At 28.9% G+C, this 11,318-nt stretch overlaps 1 pseudogene; it reads left to right on the top strand.

Annotated features, from left to right (window-relative positions):
* The first annotated feature begins 567 nt into the window (after positions 1-567).
* LOC130973974 (protein DETOXIFICATION 16-like) lies at positions 568-2,340 on the top strand (annotated as a pseudogene).
* The last annotated feature ends 8,978 nt before the right edge of the window (positions 2,341-11,318 follow it).

Here is an 11,318-nt window from a genome sequence, read left to right as displayed (position 1 = left end):
CAATATTATATTTAAAACAGACTATTATTGATATTTATACTTTTATAGGCACTAAAACATATAAAACTCTCGAACTTTAAATTCCATACAAAAAATTCAACAAAATACTAAATAAAAATATTTCTACAAATATAATTGGGTCAAAAGAATAAAATTTTTTAAATATTATAAAATTTAATAATTACAAAATTTTTTTTATTTAACAATAATAAAAAAAATCCAAATGAAATTGAAATTTTAAAACACAATATGTATATATAATTTTAATTTAATTCGAGTCTCAATCCTATCTTTGATAAAAAAAAAAAAGAGTAGATTTTGAAAAAAAATTATTTTAAATAGGGGATTAACCTAATGTCATCTTTAGCCACTATTTTTTATGCCTCCATAAAACTCAACTAAATATAAACATAATCTATTGTGTTACAACACACTCTTCATAAGTTCTATCATGTGAGACTAACTTGTTCTTCCTTATAAACTTAATTCCACAACTTATGCAAAAATAAGTTAAGATCAGTGGTTAAAGAAGTGAGAAAGCAAATATGTCTGGCAAGACCTTTAATTATGGTGAACCTTCTTAATTTCGCTATTGAGCTTATTTTCGTAATGTTTGTGGGTCATGTCAGCGAGTTGGCTCTCTCCGATGTTTCCATGGCCACCTCCTTTTCTTCTGTCACTGGCATTGGTTTAGTGGTCAGTTCCTTTTATATCTCTTAACACTCTTTTTACGGTTTCACTAATCGGATTTTTCTCCTCTTCTTTTCTTTTATAATTTAAATTTATTAAAAAATATCAAATAAATATAATCCGAACTGAACCATCCCAATATTTTGTTCGGTGTTAGTTATAAAAATATTTCAACACCAAACCCAATTACTCCCCTCCATGGCATGGAAACTAGAAGCGATTACTAATTCATTGCCAACTGTTTCTATTGAATCAACTAACCTTGTGTTCAACGCCTTGTTGGTTTCATATGATGACAAATGGGAATGGCAAGTGCCTTGGATACCTTTTGTGACCAATCATATAGACCAGGACAGCATGACATATTAGGCATACACGTTCAGAAAGCCATGCTTGTTCTTATCATCTTATGCGTACCATCTCTATTATTTGAGCAAACACAAAATCCATATTGATTTTATTTGACCAAGATCACGAAATCTCCACAAAAGTAGGAAGATATGCTCAGTTAATCATTCCATACCTTTTTGTCTCTAGTGTTCTTCAGTGTCAGACTAGATTTCTACATACACAGAACATTGGAGTTCCAATGATGCTCAGCTCTGGAGTAGCTACTGCACTGCATGCTGCTTTGTGTTGGGTGTTAATGTTAAAATATGACTTAGGGAGTAGAGGAGCTGCCATATCAAATTGTATATCGTATTGGGTGAATGTGTTGATACTTGCGATATATATTAAGTTTTTTCCAAAATGTTCACAAACTTGGACGTGTTTTCAGTTGAGGCATTCCATGACATTCCTTCTTTTTTGAAACTTGCTATTCCTTCTGCTGTTATGGTTTGGTAAGTTTCTACTAACTGTTGCTTTTCTCACCGTTATACTGTTTGAGATCCTCTACTAATGAGTTTTTGTTTGGTTCCCATTGTGTTGAGCAGCTTGGAACGGTGGCCGTTTGAATTGATGGTTCTCCTATCTGGTCGTCTTCCAAATCCAAAGTTGCAAACATCAGTGCTTTCTATTTGGTTAGTTCCACATTTGATGTAGTTCTCACAATTCTTAGCTACCAGCACTTTACATGTTATTGTGGATATTATTATTTGCACCTATATTAATTAATGTTGGAAATTACAGTGTGAATACAACATTAACTATTTAGATGATCCCGTTTGGATTAAGTGGAGCTATAAGGTAACTTAATTACTGCTACGTGCTTATGAATATTTAGAATTCTGTGACAACAAATGTCGAGATCAAAGTAACAATTGTAATTGCATAATTGTTTGTTTGTGTTACAGTACTCGTGTATCTAACGAACTTGAAGCTGGTAATCCTTGGCCTGCACGTTTAGTAGTGCGTGTAGTGGTAGTAGCAGCCATTATTGAGGGTATCCTGGTTGCAACACTGATGATAATGATACGCAACGTTTGGGGCCATGTTTACAGTAACAACGTACAAGTGGTTCGACAGGTGGGATTTATGCTGCCAATTCTTGCAGCATCCAATTTCTTGGACGGGCTGCAGGGTGTTGTCTCAGGAATTGTCCGAGGAAGCGGTTGGCAAAAAATGGGTGTTTTTATTAACTTAGGGTCATATTATGTAGTTGGAGTTCCGTCAGCTATTGTGTTAGCTTTCGCTTTGCACATTGAATAAATTAGATTTTCATAATTTATTCTAATTTATCACCAAACAGAATACAGAAACATAAAATTTTATGTCTTTGTCCATCAGTGTCTTCTCCTGTCTTATTTTCAGTGTCTTGTCCTATCCTGTTCTCAGAAACAAACGCAGCCTAGAGATTTTCAATGAAGTAGAGAGTATTGATCTCTGGTTGCGTTCGCCTCTTGCTCCATAGAGGTAATACACTACACTATTATATGTCTCTTTTAATTTTCTTTGAGATTAAGATTATAATGACAATCAGTGTAGACTGCACAATGTATAGAGCATTCATTCAAGTCTTGTGTGCTGTGTTTTGATTCTGTATATACACTAATACCATTACTAAACCAAACTCATCTTTTGGAAATTGATTCCTATGATTTAGTTTCTTTTCCTATGATTTAATAGCATGCTTATGGTACCTACTCGAACATAAAATTAATTTCTTTTATTAAAAAAAAACCGTAATCAAACATAACTCAGTTCTACGGTTGCTGAACTAAAACAACACAACTGATAATCATATACATGAAGCGAAGCCAAAAGAAGTAAGCATACATAAAACTCACATGCTTTTTTAGTGGAAAGTAATGAAATTAAATATTAGTGGAAAGTAATGAAATTAAAGCATGCATTGTTAGTTGTTCAATGTGATTATTAATAATTCTTTTTTGTTATAAACTTATAATTGAATTTTTGGTGGACAGAGGCTAGCTTTCTTGCTTACAGGCCATCATGTACTGCCGCAGCAATACTTGTGCTGCTAATGAAATTCCTAATTGGTCTCTTGTTAAGCCTGAGAATGCTGAATCATGGTACCAGGGACTAAGAAAAGTAAGCATGTACTATGCTAAATAATTAATAGATATACATATACAAGTTATCAATATTATAGATATCAGATCAGGTTCCAAAGCTGACAAACTCACAAAAGGTTTTAATAATGATTAGTTAGTTTTCTTCAACAAAAATTCTATTTACAACAAAAATCAGAACAAAGAAGCCGGAAATATGTATAAGATAAGTTAGTTTTCTTCAACTAAATAATGATTTTTCATATGATTGACAAATTAAATAAAACAAAATAAAAGCTCGATCATAGAAAAATAGGAACTGATATGCACTTGAATTGCCAAAGCCAATTACATAACCAGAATTCAAAAACTAAATGTTGTTCATTTGGTTCAACAAAATACAAAAGGTGGAACGGGGCGGCGTCAACATGATAGATTAAATCTGCAAACCCATATCTGGATTCAAGATTATTATCTCCAAACTCAATAGGTTATGATAACAAAACATCAAATTAGATTAAATTAAATATTGCATAAATTACATAACAAAAGATTATGATTATGCATAACCCTCTTTTACTGTTAGAAAAGGTGATTTGATTATTGGTGGAATCATGGTATCAAATTATGATTATACAAAGTGATCCTACAACCCCCTTTAATTGAAATTAGTGGCCAAATTACTATAGTTTAATCGTGCAGAAACACAGCATAATGCAGCAGTCAGAACAACAATTCTCCATTCAATGAAGCAGATAATTAGAACAACAATTCTCCATTCAATTCATACAAATTAATTAAGTCTTAACCAATCAAAAAGTGAACCACAGTGAAGAAGAGACTTACAGCAGGATCCATTGAAATAAAGAGTTCAATACTGAGAGAATTAAAATCTGCACATTTTCAATCCATTAAAATGAAGAAGTCAGAAGTATACTAATGAAGAATCAAAATAGAAAAAAATAACAAAATAGAAAAATCCCAGATAACAAATCTAACTAAGAAATCAGAACCAAGGGCAAGGAGGAGGCTTACCTCAATTGATGAGCTCCGGCAAGCCACCGACGAAAGAAGGAGAAACCGAAAAAGAGAGATACTCAGGCGAATCAAAGTGAAGATAGAATCGCGAATGGGAGGTCGAGGCAGAGAGACAGAGTTGCGAATCAAAGTGAAGACTCGAAGAGATAGAGGTCCGACGAACCACCGGCGAGCTCCAGCGAGAGGCGGAGGAGAAGAACTGTTAACGGCGGAGAACTGGAGAAGAGTGAAGTGGGTTTTTTCGAAGTCTCGAAGAGTGGATTTGAAATTAGGTTTTGATTTAAGTTTTAATTTTAATTTGGTTTTGGTTTTGGTTAACCGGTTAAAAATTGATTTTTTTAATTTGGTTTTGATTAACCAATTTTAAAAAATATAGATATAATTTTTAAAATTATTTTATTAAACTGGTTAACTAAAATGTGGTTATGATTTTTTAATTGGTTAATCACATTTTGGATTTTTTTTTAACATCCCTACTTTCTATTTACTTTGTATTTTTAATGCATATTTGCTTTATAAAATAGATGTCTTTTCTATTTTATTGAAACAATTATGCAGAGAAAGTTAAAAAGAGAATTTGTTTTTCATGGCTCTACTACACAAATGCTTTTGTAGAATCCGATGAAATAGAAATACTTGATAGAGAACAAACATGATTCCTAAAATTACATAAGGATATTCATTACTTACACCTTATGATTAACAAAAAAGGTATCTTGCATAATTTATGATTTAAAATCATCTACTCATTTAATTACATATAACTTATGTGCATTAAATTACTATAAAAACTTTAAAAGTAGATACAATCATAAAAGTTATCTTTTTATGTCATTTTAAGACATGATCTAAACATATTGTGCTAACCTTTGTTATTTTATATTTTTTTATAAATACTAGAAATAGATACTGTAATAGTGATGCATATTGGAGGTTGCCATTACAAAAGTGTGAGATGGAAAGTGATTGTTCTTTCAAACGTTACATGGAAATGCAACTGCTCTGCTCCATGAGAGCTAATACTCATTATCTGCCTCTCTTAATTTATGCTTTATGTATTTTGTCTCAATTTAATCTTATCCAAATACATATAGTGTATAAATTATGTGCTAATGTTACAAATATAACTATTTTAGCTGTTAGTTTAATATTAATGATTTTAGCATGTAAAATATAAAGTTGGAACATACTATTTTAATAATTGAATATTTTATCTCATGATTAACTAAAATTTTAAGTGTAATGTGTATTTGTTACTTAAATTTTGAACATTAAAGAGTATATAATTATCTCCATTAATTGCATACATAACTCATATTTTTTTAATAAATCAAACTAAATAATAAAATGGTAGATAAATATCAACATATCATAGATATACAAGTTTATGGAGTATGATATGTAAGGAATATTATTTTAAAAATGAAGCTAACTTTTTATTATATGGCCAAAATTAAAACTTATATCAAGAACAACAACAATTCACATTGAAGTTATTATAGATATTTTTTATACAATTACATTCATTTTAGTTTGTTATATAATATTTTAAATATTTCTTTTTATATTAAATTAATTTTGATACTACAATTTTAAGGCTTTTAAATAAATAAATACAAATTTTTTAATAAAATAATATAATATTTTTCTTTAAATAAAATTTGAAGCCATAACAATTTTTTAAGCAACATCTATATGTATGCAGGTCTATTTAAAAAAAATTATTTAGTTCTTGATCTTAAGAGAAATATATGCAAAAATGTAACGTTGTATCACATTATTACAAGTTGTTAGAGAAAATAATTTTATGATAGTGATCTTATTTTTGGAGAATAAGAGACTTTTTATTTTAATTTTTAAGTATAAATTGAATTGAAATTTAGTTCTTTAAAAATATTTTTTTTTATGTTGGTATTTGTATTTAGGTGCAGACTCTGGTGGCTTATTTTTTTCATGGCTAAGGTGACTAAGTGGGTCAAACCAAAAGAATGTTGGCATGTGGCTTATAGTGAGTAGAGACTGAAAGGTTTGTTTGACTTTGCTGACCCCAATAACTTAGGTAATCATTCAAGGTAAAAAGTTGGATGATTAATTAGGACCATCATCTCTAAGAGTTAATCAGATTAAGAAGAAGGGCCAATTAGAAATTTTAAAAAGTTACCCAAAAAACCTAAATAACCAAAAAATTCTCCACACTTGAGTTTGAAAGGTTTGCCGTGGATGGCGACCATGACCTGGGGTTCATGTTGGAGTCAACTTGAACCATTGTTGAGAGTGAGTTCTTAACCGTTGGTTTCATGAGTAAGCCTCCCGTGTTGTTTCAGGGGAGGATTTTGGGTTTTGGATGACGATTGTATTGTGGTTTGAGCGCATTCGGTACATAGAGTAGCAGATTCAGCCACTACTGTTCCGTTCCAGGTCCGCAACCAAGTGCCGTGGCGAGGGTGGTTGACGACATCGAAGTCTCCTCCGATCTGCGGCTGTGTATCTCCTTGTTATTTGGGTGCAATCTGTACAACAACATATGCAGGATTTAAAAAAAAAAAAGTTGATTTTTTTATAAATCAATATTGAAAAAAAAAGTTGATAATAAAAAATTAATTACTCTTAAATTAAGATAATAAAATATATATTTTATAAAAATTATAAAATTAATAATAATTAATTTTTTATTTTATTATTTTACTAATTTTTTTATTTTAAAATATTCAAATTTTCTTATATATAAAAAATTTCATTATTTCCAAAAAGAAATTACAAGGAAAGATGAAGTAGTATTTTTTGTAATTGAATCTAATTTTACTTATAATTAATATAAGAAAATTTTGTATTAACACGGATTTTTTAGGTTTTTCAATTCAAATCTTAAAGAACTATTTTCGTTTTTTTAATTTCACCATTAAAGAAATTTATCCATCTCATCCTAAAATAATAAAAAAGAAAAACCTTTCTTTATTTTTTTTCCTCTACATTGCCCTCTTCACCTTAATTTTAGTGTTTTTGTCCACTCACACTTTAGTCAGCCCATGTCATAGTCATTTTTTTTTAAGTCAAAATTACTCCACTGTCCCTACAGTAAACCTCACAAAGTTAGGCGCTCAACACTAAGAGATCCTTTTGACACACAGTTAGTGCACTCATACATAAGATTCACCACTTGTCACATGTTAACATGTCATTGGCCAGTCAAACATTAGCCACACTTAGCCACCTAAAATCATGCTACCAGAGAACCCACCTTGTATTTATTATAATGTATCATGCTCTAATTATTCTGCAGCGAGAACAGTAACCTTATGCAACAACTTATATAGGGAATACTGTTTAAAGTGACATAACCTGAAAGTTAAAAACAACACTAATTCATCGTATATAAAAATACTTATAGACAAAGAGTATTGGTATAAATGTGATTTTATAAAATTAATTATAATTAAAAATTATATTTATGTCATATAATTTATGTTGGAATATTTTTTATTAGACATTAAAAAATAAATATTTTTAAATAATATTAGTTAAAATTACGTTGAAATTTAATTTATTAATAGGATATAATTTATATATTTTTCATATTATTTTTTCAATTGTTTTTACAATGTTAGTGCCTAATTCATTTTAAAATAATCAATAAAATGAATTTTAGCATACACATTATTTTTTTGTAAATTGATGTTAATATAGGCAAGAAAAATAAGAATATTATTTAGCTTCAATAAATATAGGGTGCAATAGTCTTATATATCGGATAATAAGTTATTATAGACGAACACTTTTTAAATTAAAGGTAACAATTTTTTTTTTTTACCAAAGATAGGAGATTCAAATCCGCAACCTCTTAATTGAGTATGGAGAGACTATGCCATTTGAGCTATTACTCATTGGCAATTAAAGGTAACAATTAAGAGGTTGCGAGTTCGAGTCTCCTATCTTTTCAAAATTTTTTTTTTTAATTAAAGGTAACAATTATTACTCTATTAATATCAATTAATATCAATTGACATGCAAAAACAAATTTTAAAGTGGATCAATACGTGCGGGTTTTAAACTAGTATGATGAATAGGATAGGTGGTTTTGTTAGTTGTTGTACTGAGTGTACACGTTGATTAGTGTAGGTTGATTGAATACATGGTGACAGATTATGGACAAATAAGAGCCTATGTTCTAAGAGACGCTCATGCAGAGAAAAAATCCTCTCCCCCAGAGAGAACGACAATGCAATGGTGTTTAGTTTTGGCCATAAGTTCTATACTACTATTATTTTTGTTGTGGGCTTAGATAAGTTGCATGCAAACAGTACTGTATATAAAGGGCCTTGCATTTCACTCAACACAACACTGGGATCTCTTGGATCTATAAATATTGGGCTTCCATTTTTTATCTTTTCACCCTCGGCTCCTCACCGAGACATTCACTCCTTCCTTAAAAATTAAAATTAGAGTAAAGATTTAATTCTGTTCTTGTCCATTTTTACGAAAGACAATACAATTTTTGTAAAGAAAATAGATATTTCAGTCTTTAATATTAAATATTTTTAAATTTTTTATTACAATCATTTTTATTGTCGATCTCAATTATAAAAAAATATATAATATATATTAATTAAAATTAACCAATAAAATTATTAGAACATCAATATTTTAAAAACTTTCCTATACAATATACATCATACATACCCTTCTACTCTATTTGCATGATTTAGCTGGTATCTTTATCAGTGTATGTTATATGATACATACGCTTCTGCGTCTACTTCTACTCTATAATAAATATAAGGTAATTTCGGTGATGGCATAAAAAACAGTGACTAAAGATAGTATTGGGTTGACCTACTATGGTGATACTTGGCTTAAGAATTATCAAAAGAGACTTTGTTAAGTAGAAAAGAAGATTGATGTAGTAACAAACTGTGAGGGTATCTTGTTCTAGAGGATATTAACCACTGCTTTAGGATTTGCCAAAAAATTCGTCAGATTTGGATTAGCTTAAATTTGGAAATGACCGCTGAGGACTATAGTTTGGATTTTATGTCTTGGATTCGTTCTAATCTCAACAAAAATGAATTTCTCTTTGCAGCGGCCTTTTGGTGGATTTGGAGGGATAGAAACAATGACATCTTCCACCAAGATGATCCATGGAGTAAAGAGAAAATTGTTCACTTAGTTAAACATGCTGCTCGAGATTTCTCTAATGTTGTTATCAACCAAAAACATAATATTTCTTCTTCTTTGAAATATAACTGGGAACCACCTCCAATGAATGTCTGTAAAGTGAACTGCGATGCAAGCGTTTTTTAAAATGAGCAATTAGCTGGCTTTGGATGTATTATTAGAGACAGCATGGGAATTTGGATAAAAGGTTGTTCTGACAGTATACCTCTTTCTAGTGTTCTCTGTTGTGAGTTTCATGCTATTTGGAGAGGGCTTGTTATGGCTTGGGATTGCGAGTGCAAAGAGGTCATTTGTGAAACTGATAATCTTGATGCGTTTCTTCTTGTTTCGCAAGGCACAACCAGCATGATTAGGAATGACTCTGATCTGCTTGACAAAATCAAAGAGATGCTCCAGCGCAATTGGACAGCTACTTTAGTGCTTATCCAGCTAACAGCAAACAGAGCGACTGATTTAATGGCTAAGACTGCTGTTTTAAACAAGCAGGTGTATTTAGAGTGGTTACTGCCTCCTAATAATTTAGACATTATTATTAGAGAGGGGTACTACTTTTTTCTTAGGTCTTTTTTCTTTGTGTTATGTTCAGCCACAAAAAAAACTGTGAGGGTATACCGAAAAAATGAACAGAAAATAATTTTAAATCTTTTCAAATTAAGTAAAAATTATATATAAATATTAGATTTTAAAATTTGAATTTCACTTGTATAATTCTTTTTATCGCGGTTTAAATTTAAAGTTTTATTCTTTTGACCCAATAATATTGGTAAAAAATTCAACATCATCATTCACAAAGATCGCATGAAATTATACATTTTTATTCTTTATGTAAAAAATAGTAATGAATTTTTTTAATGGTGATGCAAAAATTTTTTAATTTTGACACATAAATTTTTTAATTTTAATACTAAATTTTTTTAAAATATTGAATTTGATGATCATTTTTATATTTAACAGTTAAATTTTTAATTAATAAAATTCAATTAATGCTTTCTTAAAATAATTGAATTGTCATTTATTTCATTTTGGTTTGTTTATTTCTTTGAAAAAAATACATAAAATTAAAATTGCTGAGATTGAAAATTAATGTATTTTGTATAAATATATGCTAAGGTCCTTCTTAATTCACTTTTTTTTTTGGTAATTATCGGTGTAAAAATAATTGAAATCAAATTAGTAAGAAATCATAAATTGCTAATAATAGTAATGCTCTATTTTTTTTTATCTTTTTTTATTTTATTTGTCACGACTCTTTCACTTTTATTGGTATTCGTAAAAACTAATTTTCTTTTTTATTATGCAATTTCAATTTAAATATTGTGATTTCAATTCAATATTATATTTAAAATAGACTGTTATTGATATTCATAAACACTAAACCACATAAAACTTCTGAACTTTAAATTTTGCACAAAAAATTCAACAAAGTACTAAATAAAAATATTTCTACAAATATAATTGAGTCAAAAGAATAAAAATTTTTAAATTTTATAAAATTCAATAATTATAAAAAATTTCTTATGTAACAATGATTAAAAAAACATACAAGTGAAATTCAAATTTTAAAATCCAATATTTAATTATTTATATATAATTTTAATTTAATTTAATAATATTTGAAATGAACATGCATACTTTTTATTAAATTTTAGTGATTATTTTTATTCAACGAGTGGATTTTGAAAAATTTTTATTTCAAACGTTTTCTTAACAAAATATTTTTATTTTTATTTTCTTCCTTTCTCTCATTAATTTTTTTTTCATTTTTTTTCCTTCTGTATTGTAAATTTAGTTATGCATTTCCAATTATTAAATTTGGTTATTTTTTATTATTGGGTAAAAAAAATATAACACAAGATTATTGCTTCTTGATTATTTTTATTTTTTTTATATATTAGTGTTGTCTTTTCAAAGCTTAGCAGCTTTTTTGGTATTTAATTTTCCAGTGTATTCTCCCTATTAGTTATT

Source organism: Arachis stenosperma, chromosome 4 (assembly GCF_014773155.1).
Source record: "Arachis stenosperma cultivar V10309 chromosome 4, arast.V10309.gnm1.PFL2, whole genome shotgun sequence".
In the NCBI taxonomy this organism is placed as follows: domain Eukaryota; kingdom Viridiplantae; phylum Streptophyta; class Magnoliopsida; order Fabales; family Fabaceae; genus Arachis; species Arachis stenosperma.
The sequence above is the reverse complement of the archived record's forward strand: the minus strand, read 5'-3'. Positions and strand labels throughout refer to the sequence as shown.